General features: G+C 35.6%; 3 pseudogenes; 1 reads left to right on the top strand and 2 right to left on the bottom strand.

Annotated features, from left to right (window-relative positions):
- Positions 1–5,193: 5,193 nt before the first annotated feature.
- Positions 5,194–5,299, bottom strand: LOC145296549 (U2 spliceosomal RNA; annotated as a pseudogene).
- A 345-nt stretch (positions 5,300–5,644) lies between these two features.
- Positions 5,645–5,789, bottom strand: LOC145296491 (U2 spliceosomal RNA; annotated as a pseudogene).
- A 726-nt stretch (positions 5,790–6,515) lies between these two features.
- LOC145296547 (U2 spliceosomal RNA) lies at positions 6,516–6,686 on the top strand (annotated as a pseudogene).
- The last annotated feature ends 3,374 nt before the right edge of the window (positions 6,687–10,060 follow it).

Here is a 10,060-nt window from a genome sequence, read left to right as displayed (position 1 = left end):
GAGCAAATAAGGCACAAGGCCGATTTTTAATGTGAGGAGTGAAGGAGAAATGGGGACCAACTCCCTTGGCAGTGAGGGAGCTGGATAGTGACAATTGGTATAAAGGGTTGCCCCTACATTGACCAAGGTCTTATATGTGGTGTTGCCCCCCACACATCGTCTTAGCTTGCAGTATCTGTCGGTACAGATACTACACTTTGATCTTGGCCAAAAGGCCAAGAAAATGGGGGTATTTATTTGCCCCCCCCACCGAGCAAATTAGGCACAAGGCCGATTTTTAATTTGATGAGTGAAGGGGAAATGGGGACCAACTCCCCGGGGAGTAGGGGAACTGGAGAGTGATAATTGGTATGAAGGGTTGCCCCTACATTGACCAATGTCCTTAGTACAGGTTCAGAATATTTTGTTAACCCAATTAAAAAAAATAGTAATCTGAATGTTTTCTTAAACCTTAAAAAAGAGTGTTTTGAATGTCTTCCTAAGTTTACTAAAAATAATGTTTTGGAAGTCTTGTTGACCTACCGATACGGATGCCCCAAAGATCCTATTATTAAAAGTGTTGTCTGAAATTATTCCCCCCCCCCCTACTAAAATGATGATCCGGAAATCTTGATAATCTCACTAAAATGCATGATACAAAAGTCTTGGAACACTAACTAAAAATTGTAGTCCAAAAATACAACACTATCAAAAATATGGTCAGAAAGTCTTGTTAATACTACCAAGAAAGTAGTTTGAAAATTCTGTTAACACTACTAAAAAGAGTGGTCTGAAGGGCTTGTTAACCCTTACAAGAAGTGTGATCTAAAAGTCTTGGTTACCCTACTAGAAGAGTAGTCCGAAATCCTTGTTATCCATACTGAAAAAGTTGTCCAAAAAATCCTATTAACCTACTAAAAAAAGAAAATCAATAGCCTTGTAACCCAAATTATAAAGACTGGTCCCTAAATCTAGTTATCCCTACTAAAAAGAGTAGGAAAACTCTTTGTTAATCTTACTGAAAGCAGGGCTCCCACAATTTTGATAAACCGGCTAAAAAGAGTGGTACAAACTTTTTGTTAACCTTATTAAAAACAGTGGTCCCAAAATCTTGTTACACTTATTAAAGAGAGTGGTACAAAATTTTTGCTAACCTTATTAAAAACAGTGGTCCAAAAATCTTGTTACACTTATTAAAAAGAGTGGTACAAAATTTTTGCTAACCTTATTAAAAACAGTGGTCCCAAAATCTTGTTACACTTACTAAAAAGAGTGGTACAAAATTTTTGCTAACCTTATTAAAAACAGTGGTCCCAAAATGTTGTTACACTTATTAAAGAGAGTGGTACAAAATTTTTGCTAACCTTATTAAAAACAGTGGTCCCAAAATCTTGTTACACTTACTAAAAAGAGTGGTACAAAATTTTTGCTAACCTTATTAAAAACAGTGGTCCCAAAATGTTGTTACACTTATTAAAGAGAGTGGTACAAAATTTTTGCTAACCTTATTAAAAACAGTGGTCCCAAAATCTTGTTACACTTATTAAAAAGAGTGGTACAAAATTTTTGCTAACCTTATTAAAAACAGTGGTCCCAAAATCTTGTTACCCTTATTAAAAAGAGTGGTACAAAATTTTTGCTAACCTTATTAAAAACAGTGGTCCCAAAATCTTGTTACACTTATTAAAGAGAGTGGTACAAAATTTTTGCTAACCTTATTAAAAACAGTGGTCCCAAAATGTTGTTACACTTATTAAAGAGAGTGGTACAAAATTTTTGCTAACCTTATTAAAAACAGTGGTCCCAAAATCTTGTTACACTTATTAAAAAGAGTGGTACAAAATTTTTGCTAACCTTATTAAAAACAGTGGTCCCAAAATCTTGTTACACTTATTAAAGAGAGTGGTACAAAATTTTTGCTAACCTTATTAAAAACAGTGGTCCCAAAATCTTGTTACACTTATTAAAGAGAGTGGTACAAAATTTTTGCTAACCTTATTAAAAACGGTGGTCCCAAAATCTTGTTACACTTATTAAAGAGAGTGGTAGAAAATTTTTGCTAACCTTATTAAAAACAGTGGTCCCAAAATCTTGTTACACTTATTAAAGAGAGTGGTACAAAATTTTTGCTAACCTTATTAAAAACAGTGGTCCCAAAATCTTGTTACACTTATTAAAAAGAGTGGTACAAAATTTTTGCTAACCTTATTAAAAACAGTGGTCCCAAAATCTTGTTAAACCTACCAAAACGTTTCAAGTTTAGATACAAATAATGAAAAAAGGAATTGAATGCAATAAAATGAAAATATTTTAATAATTTGTTTTGTTTTACATTTATAACCATATAATATTTATATTCTATATTTATTAGGAAATGTACTGGTAGGTACATATGCCTTCTTATCACTACCAGGCAAGTAATAAATGCAAACAATATTTTCTTGACGCAGTTTACTTTCATAGATAACATGACCCATTTAAAAAGTTTGTATTTACATTATCCTTTTGTTGGCTCGAAATTATGCAAATGTAATTTGGCGATGCTTTCTCTATTGTTGTTGCGATTGTGTGGTAAAGATAACAAAACTTTCTTATCACATTGGTTGAATAAATTAATTTTAGAATAAACAGACTAACGCATTCTTACATTTTATAAGAAAGCTTTAAGAATCCCTTTTTACATATATTTTATCATTAGCGAAGAGAAAGATAAATGCCCACATTCCATCAGTGAAATAGATTATGCTCAGCCTCTGCTACTTTTCGGTTTGTCTTACTCTTTCTTTTCATTATCTTTCTTCACTCTTGTAATAAATATACTTACATAAAAGTGAAACGGAGGAATTGTATAGAATAATTGCCTACAAGTACCTTCGTAATACCGGGTCACATGACCAATTCACGATTTCATGTGATGATGCATTGAAGTGAAACGTAGACAGACAGGATTGAGGATATGCGTTGCATGGCAAGAAATGATCTGAGAATAATATGATGAATATGTAAATCTAAGTTTTAACAAGGCCGATAGCCATTACTTGCATGCTCTCGTGTAATAAATGAATGCGTGAATGTAGGATTGACATGCAATTCTTAAAGATAAACAAAAATGACCAAAAAATGGCTGAAACGACTTAAATAAATAAAAAGTAAATGACTTAGAATGACTTTAATGAACTTAAGGATGAATTGAATGACCTTAAGAATGACTTGAATGCTTAAAAACTAACTGGAATCCTTCAAAAACAACTTTAATGATCTGGAGAATGACTTGAATGGCTTTGAGACTGACTGGTTGTAAAGCGGGTGATAATTTTACATTAAATTAATACAGAAAAGTGATCCCCCACTTTATATCACAAAAATTATTTGATTTAGGGAATTTGAAACGTTATTTTAATATTCAGGAACCCTGAAAACCAATAAATAGTTGTATAATAAACATAAAAAGAAATAAAAAGTACATGTGTTACGGACCGACCGACTGAGTGAGTGACTGATAGAGTTGCTTGCACACGGCTAAAAAATTATTCTGTGGTATGCATTTTAAAATAAAACTATTCTCCGTCGGTCGGTCCGTAAAACATTTACTTATTAGTTACAAACAGTGCAGCATCGGTTAAGAACAGATACTACACTTTGATCTTAGCCATGTGTCCAAGGAAAAGTTACATTTTGGACAAGTTTCACAAAAGTCTAATAGATAGGTCAAAATTTATAGGGCAAAATGTGTCAGTATTTTTCAATTTTGGTACATTTTTTACCCTTATGAGCCCTTGGAATGCCGAATACCAGTAACAATGGAAAAAACAGTGCAGTTTTACACCGTAAAACATGTATATTTACATTCAGCAACATGGGAAACCACTATATAGACATACATATCAAGTTTTTGCTGAGAAATATGAAAAACGTGCCAGAAGAAAGGGTGATTTTAGCACAAAAAGTCCCCGGGGGATGAAAAGCAGACGTTTGTCGGTGTCACCCATACTGAATTTATATTAAGAACAATGCCCTTCACATTTTGGGCAAGTTTCAGAAAAATCTAATGGATGGATCAAATGTTATGGGAGAAAAAGTGGCATTTTTGGCCATTTTGAGGCATTTTTTACCTCTTTTGAGCCCCCGTAGGCGAAATGGGAATTTCTGCACCAAAAATTTTTTTTACTATGCACACTTATATGTTGAAATATAATTTGTGACAAAATTTCAGGAAAAACTAATGGACGGTTATCTGTCAATCATCCGGACTAATTGGACAGACAACCCCACCCCAAAACATAGGTCCCCCTCCGATAAATCAGGGGACCAAAATGTTACTCCAGTACCCTTGCTTGCTGTACAAAATACGGTTTAAAAAATTGGTGCTGGATAGGAGTCCCAAAATGTGTGTTTTCTAGCACTAAAAGTACCCGGGGCATGTTAAACAGAATATTACCAGGATCACCCATACTGAATTTATATTAAGAACAATAGCCTCCACATTTTGGACAAGTTTCAGAAAAATCTACTGGATAGGTAAAAATTTATTTAAAGTGTCATTTTTTGCAATTTTGATACATTTTTGACCACTGATGAGCCATTTTGAATGCCGAATACCAGTGACAATGGACAAACAGTGCAGTTCCACACCTTAACAGATGTATATTTATATTCAGCAACATGGGAAACCACTATATAGACATATCAAGTATTCGTTGAGAAATATGAAAAACGTGCCAGAAGAAAGGGCGTTTTCAGCACAAAAACTCCCCGGGGGACACAAACGAGACTTTTGCCATGGTCACCCATACTGAGTTTATATTAAGAACAATGCCCTCCACATTTTGGGCAAATTTAATGGCTGGATCAAATGTTACGGAATAAAAAGTGTCATTTTTGGTCATTTTTTACCCCTTTTGAGCCCCTGCGGGCAAAACAGGATTTTTGGCAAAAAAAAAAAAAATAAATAAATAAATTTTTTTTTTTACTATGCGCATTTAAATATTAAAATATAATTTGTGACAAAATTTCAGGGAAAACTAATGGACGGTTATCCGTCAATCATCCGGACAAACAGATAGACTGACCCATTGAGAACATAGGTCCCTCTGATAAATCAGGAGAAAAAAATGTTACTCCATACCCCTTGCTTAAGGTAAAAAAATAAAATGTAAATGCGTTAAAGACCGACCGATGGAGTGACTTGCATGCGACTAAAAATGCCTTAGCATGGAAGGGTTTCCCCTTCCATTGCAAAAGAAAAGTTACAAATGTAAGTACAGCATCTATTAAGAACAGATATTACACTTTGATGTTGGCCAAAAGGCCAAGAAAAGGTTAAAAAGCTAAGGGTATTTATTTGCTCCCCCACCGAGCAAATTAGGCACAACGCCGATTTTTAATGTGAGGAGTGAAGGGGAAATGGGGACTAACTTTGAAAATTGAAAACATAAGTCCCTCTCAGATAAATCGGGGGACAACAATTTTACACCATACCCCTTGCTTAAAAAAAATGTAAATGTGTTAAAGACCGACCGATGGAGTGACTTGCATGCGACTAAAAATGCCTTAGCATGGAAGGGTTTCCCCTTTCATTGCCAAGAAAAGTTACAAATGTAAGTGCAGTATCTGTTAAGAACATATACTACACTTTGATCTTAGCCATGTGGCCAAGGCAAAGTTACAAACGTAAGTAAAGCATCTATTAAGAACAGATACTACACTTTTATGTTAGCTATGTGGCCAAGGAAAAGTTACAAACATAAGTACAGCACGTAGTAAGAACAGATACTACAGTTTGATCTTGGCCAAAAGGCCAAGAAAAGGGTATTTATTTGCTCCTCTACCGAGCAAATTAGGCACAAGGCTGATTTTTAATGTGAGGAGTGAAGAGGAAATGGGGACCAACTCCCCGGGGAGTAGGGGAGCTGTATAGTTACAATTGGAATGAAGCTTGGTATTTATTTGCGCCCCAACCGAGAAAATAATGCACCAGGCCGATTTTTTATATGAGCAGTGAAGGGGAGATTTGGCCAACTCCCCGGGGAGTAGGGGAGCTGGATAGTGACAATTGATATGAAGGCTTGCCTCTACATTGACCAAGGTCTTATATGTGGGGTTTCCCCGACATATGGTCTTTGTTTGCAGTATATGCCGGAACAGATACTACACTTTGATTGCAGCCCGAAGGCCAAGAAAAACTTTAAAAGCTAAGAACAGCATCTATTAACAACAGACCTTTGATCTTAACCAAAAATGCCAAGCACAAAAGTGTTACGGACAGACCGACCGACGGACGAAGTGACTTATAGAGTTGCTTGCACGCGACTAAAGACTTGATATGTATATCTATATAGTGCTCTCCCATGTTGCTGAATTCAAATATACATGTGTTTAGGTGTAAAACTGCCTAGTTTGTCCATTGTCACTGGTATTCAGCATTCAAAGGGGCTCATAAGGTGTCAAAAATGTACCAAAATTGCAAATAATGAGACATTTTACCCCACAAACTTTTACCTATCTATTAGACTTTTCTGAAACCTGTCCAAAATGTAACTTTTCCTTGGCCACATGGCTAAGATCAAAGTGTAGTATCTGTTCTTAACCGATGCTGCACTTGTTTGTAACTAATAAGTAAATGTGTTATGGACGGACCAACGGAGAATATTTTTTTTTTTTTTAAATGCATTCATAAAGAATAGTATTCTTAGTCGTATGCAAGCAACTCTATAAGTCACTCAGTCGGTCGGTCGGTCCATAACACATGTACTTTTTATTTCTTTTTATGTTTATTATACTACTATTTATTGGTTTTCAGGGTTCCTGAATACGAAAATAACGTTTCAAATTTCCTAAATCAAATAATTTTTGTGATATAAAGTGGGGGATCACTTTTCTGCATTAATTTAATGTAAAATAATCACCCGCTTTACAACCAGTCAGTCTCAAAGCCATTCAACTCATTCTCCAGATCATTAAAGTTGGTTTTGAAGGATTCCAGTTATTTTTTAGCATTCAAGTCATTCTTAAGGTCATTCAATTCATACTTAAGTTCATTAAAGTCATTCTAAGTCATTTACTTTTTATCTATTTAAGTCATTTCAGCCCATTTTTTGGTCATTTTAGTTTATCTTTAAGAATTTCATGTCAATCCTACATTCATGCATTCATTCATTACACAGGAGCACACGACTAATCGCTATTGGCCTTGTTAATTATACACATATTTGTTTACGTTTAAAAGTAAAAAAAAATCTCTGCTTTGTCACACGTGTTCATAAGTGGTAATTGCCAGAACGGACATTTAATTCTAGAAAGTTATCTTAAATGTTCAATGTACTCACGCACTAGCATAAACAAGGAAAACTACTAATGCACACACGCACACACAGTACCGCACTGCCTAATACTCACATTATCTTTTACACACACACGCACACACACACGCATGTTCACATCCACAAATACAAACTCATAAATGTTGTTTTTAATTTCTTTTTTTTAATTTAGACAGATGCTTGAGTCTTTATTATATGGCGTCTTACACTTGTTCTATTAAGAACAAGAAAATATTTGCATCACATCACTCCACAACTCATCAGAGACGAATAGATATTCATATAAAACCGCTAGAAAGTCTGATATATGGAATGAAAATAGCAACAAAAAAAAAGAGAAGAAAAATGAGACTTATAAATTCTGTAAATTCAGAAATTTAAAACAGTATTTTCATAATAATATACATTTCAGGACTGCATATAACCACTGTTAAATAATAATAAAAATTGCAAGAGAGCTATATGCTCAGTCGGTAAAATCCAAAGTAGCTGAGCAGCGGCTTGGTTCCCACCAGTTTTGGCAAATAACAAACAGGATCCTGAACAGATGCATGCGTTCTAACCCAACCATCATCAATGGACCTGAGGTCATCTCATCAGCACCAGACAAGGCCAAAATATTTGCCAAGATCTTTGCAGCTAACTCTACCCTCTGCGACGAAGGTCATCAACTCCCAGTATTTCCTCCTACAACAGACAACACACTATCCAACATACAAATATCTGTGCATGAGGTCGCCAAACTAATCAAGAACCTTTATTCCAGTAAAGCAACGAGCTCAGACGGCATTTTAATTATAGTGTTGAAAAAGCTTTGACCAGAACTTGCCCTCATACTTACAAAAGTGTTTAAGCATTGCCTTAAGGAGAAGTGCTTTGCAACACCCTGGAAGAACTCATCAGTATGCCCTGTATATAAGAACTCATGTGATAAGTCATCTCCCTCTCTGTACAGACCAATAAGTCTCTTGTGTGTCATGAGTAAGTTGTTGGAATCCATATAAAATAAAGAAGTAGTCAACCACCTCAGCAGAAATAACCTCCTTAGTGACATGCAATATTGTTTCCATTCTGCTAGATCTACAGCTGATCTGCTAACAGTTATATCCCATAGGATTAGTGAATCTCTCGAAAAAGGCTTCTTTTCTAGGGCAATTGCTCTTGACATATCAAAGGCCTTCGATAAAGTTTGGCATAAGGGCCTACTTCACAAGATTTCCAGCTACGGTATAACTGGAAATGTTTTCTCAATAATTGAATCATTTCTCTCTGATAGGTTCATAAGAGTAGTGGTTGATGGGCAGCAATCAGAGGCCCAGAGTATTAATGCTGGAGTCCTCCAGGGGTCCATCCTGGGCTCAACTCTCTTCCTGATCTACATCAATGATCTCCCAAAACACATACATAAATCATTCATTGACATCTATACTGATGACATGACCATCTACGGCAACACATCAAAGGCCGTAAATGACAAACTCTCTCTGATTCCCTCTCGTCTGATATTGAGCGTGTGGTTTAGTGGGGGAAGGGGTGGCTGGTAACTTTTAATGCATCTAAAACCAAGCTCCTAACTTTACATTATCAACGCTCTGTGCCTCATCTGGCATCAATATAAATGAATGGCTCTCGTTTTGTGGAGGCTTAATGTTTTGACAAGCTCCTGGGTTTGACCTTTATTTCTGATCTGAAATAGAACATGTATAAGTCTGTTGCCCGGGCCGCTGGGAAAATGGTGGTATCCTTCTACCGTTCCAGAAGATATCTCACTACTGATGCAGTTCTCTATCTCTATAAAAGCCAAGTATGTCCAAAGATGGAGTACTGCTACCACATCTGAGCTGGTGCTTCTAAAAACAGCCTATCCTGCCTTGACAAAGTACAAAATAGACTTTGTGGCTTAGTGAGGGATGCTCTCTTCTCTTCCCTGCAACCTCTCTCCCACAGAAGAGACGTTGCGAGCCTGTCTTTGTTTTATCGTTATTTCCATGGCAAGTGCTCGTCCGAGCTCCAATCTCTGGTCCACCCTCGCCAATCCTTCACGATAAACATGCGTCTAGCTAAAACCACTGTAAGTAAATTCCCCCACTTTTTATCTTTGCCTTAATCAAAACGTATATTCCATGAACATAGCTTCTTTTTGAGAAGTGCACGCCTGTGGAATTCTCTTCCGTTTGCCTGTTTTCCACCTGGCTACAACTTGGATGTCTTCAAGTCCAACATAAACAAATTCCTGATTAATCGCCCCCTTAAGTAAGACATTTTATCAAATCACCAATACCAACTCTTACCACAATATTATCCCATTGATTATTGTATACAAAATAACCCTTGCCCCCGAGTGGCTTCCAGGCCTTGATAAATGGTGATCCCATGTAAAAAAAAGAACACTCGCCCGCAAAAACGATCGACTTCCAAACCAATGTAAATAATATTGCAAGACGCCATGTTGGAATTCAGAAAAATGTCGTAAATATTTTCCAGATTTAGTATTCAGAGTCCAAACAAAAGACAAGCACCTGAAATATAGTCAAGAATATATATATATATATATACATATATATATATGCATATATATATATATATATATATATATATGCATATATATATATATATATATATATATATATATATATATATATATATATATATATATATATGGTAAAACAAGTAATTAGTAAAAACCTGAAGAAAGTGTTCAATACTATTGCAGAGCAAATATGTGTTTTATTTTCTATTACCGTTTTATCTGTTTGGTTACA

The sequence above is a fragment of the Euprymna scolopes genome, chromosome 16, assembly GCF_053919585.1.
Source record: "Euprymna scolopes isolate OS-2025 chromosome 16, ASM5391958v1, whole genome shotgun sequence".
NCBI classification, from domain to species: domain Eukaryota; kingdom Metazoa; phylum Mollusca; class Cephalopoda; order Sepiida; family Sepiolidae; genus Euprymna; species Euprymna scolopes.
The sequence above is the reverse complement of the archived record's forward strand: the minus strand, read 5'-3'. Positions and strand labels throughout refer to the sequence as shown.